Source organism: Helianthus annuus, chromosome 8 (assembly GCF_002127325.2).
Source record: "Helianthus annuus cultivar XRQ/B chromosome 8, HanXRQr2.0-SUNRISE, whole genome shotgun sequence".
NCBI lineage: Eukaryota > Viridiplantae > Streptophyta > Magnoliopsida > Asterales > Asteraceae > Helianthus > Helianthus annuus.
The window spans coordinates 135069940-135072060 of NC_035440.2; positions in this window are offsets into that span (position 1 = coordinate 135069940).

The window sequence follows — 2121 nt, forward strand, 5'->3', positions numbered from 1 at the left end:
CAAGGAACAGATGGAATTTGGAAATTCCATAAAAAGAGAATGTGGATACCTAAATTAGGAAATTTACGTCAACGTATATTAGAAGAAGCTCATAAGTCTAAATATACGATGCATCCAGGAAGTGATAAAATGTACCAGGATTTAAGGAAAAAATTCTGGTGGATAGGAATGAAACAGGATGTAGCAGCCTATGTTTCTAAATGTTTAACTTGCTCACAAGTTAAAGCTGAACATCAGAAACCCTCAGGTTTGTTGCAACAATTAGAAATGCCAGTTTGGAAATGGGAATTGATAACAACGGATTTTGTTACCAAATTGCCCAAAACAAGAAAAGGTAATGATACAATCTGGGTGATTGTAGATAGGCTAACCAAGTCAGCTCATTTCTTACCAATGAAGGAAACCTTTAGTATGGAACAATTAGCCAAATTATATGTAAATGAAATTGCTTCATTGCATGGAATTCCTTTATCAATTGTTTCTGATAGGGATAGCCGTTTTACTTCTCATTTTTGGTCAAGTTTCCAAAAAGCAATGGGAACCAGATTAAATTTAAGCACGGCTTATCATCCTCAAACAGACAGGCAAAGTGAAAGGACAATCCAGACGATGGAAGACATGCTTAGAGCTTGTGTAATTGATTTCGGAGGTAATTGGGATGATCACTTACCTTTAATAGAATTTTCTTATAACAACAGTTATCACACAAGTATCAATGCTGCACCATTCAAAGCACTTTATGGACGAAAGTGCAGAACCCCAGTCTGTTTGTCACAACTGAGCAGAACCCGCAACAATCCTGATTTCTCACTTCGTTTCTCTCACACGTGGCGCTTGCCAATTTCGGGACGAAATTTCTTTCAAGATGGGGATGATGTGACAACCCGAACATTCAGGTTAGTATTATGTAAATCGCTCGCGAAACCGTTTATGCCGTTTATGCATTTCTTGGCCGTTTGGGCCTCTCCTCCCCTTGGCCCGCATAGTATATCCGACCCATTCGAATTAATATTGAATTCCTTGTGGCCCACTCCTAATAATGAGCCCAAACCCACCTCGTTTTAATATTGAATAATTAACAACATATTCCCTTATTTAGTTTAAAAGGTAATCGGCCAACATATTTATGGTTTAGCCATCCGGCCCAACTCCATCATTAATAGTTTAGATGGATTAATCAGCCCAAATTCTTATAGATATGGCATCCGTATCATACTCTAATACGAATCCTGCATAGTTTAAATCATAACAAACTCTACTCCACCCTATCTCTCTCTCTCAAATCTACATACGGCAGACGTAGGAGACCCCCCCCCCCCTCGAAGAAATCATACATCTGATCGACTCGTTATTATTTGTGGTTAGTAAATTCTTCTGTGTAAAACGTGTTGACTGTATTTTGGTATGATATGATGCATGACTTCGAATTTGTTGATAATAGATACGGCAACAGGTGTTTGTAATTATGATGTAGGTGCATGTCAATAAAGTTGAACTAAGAGTACACGTAATATGGGCAGTTAGTGTGATCATGTTGATGATGTTAGGTCATGTAGTCGTCATGTGATCACCGATTAATCATCCAATTAAATTTAGTGGCTACTGAGAATGGTTTGGATTGTCAAAAGCACATGGGTAGTAATCGATGGGGTGGGGCATTAATGGAAAAGGTTGTACATGGGCAGTAGACTAAGTTAATTGTGTTGTGCATGACATTTGCGGTCCAATAGTTTTAATTGTTTTAAATATGGTTTGCTGGATAATTACATGTGATCTTTATGATGTGTGGATCATCTAGTGGACCGAATGAAGGTCCAATGGGGGGGCGGCTTGGGTATTACTAATAATTAATTGTGTAGGTTGTATATCATTGGAAATTAGTTATATGTTGTGATGTTTAATCAATGACTTAGTATATGGCCTAATAGTAGATGCGAAATAGGGTATTTAAGTTGTCTGTGATCAATTTTGTTAAACCAAGATCTGATTTAACCAGAATTTATAATCTAGAGGGTTAAAGAGTTGGACTAATTGTAAACTGGTTTGGGTTGGGTTTAAACCGCTGGGCCTGTTGGACTCCCGCCGGGTTACGGGTCGGTTGTGTCGCACATGATTGGGCCG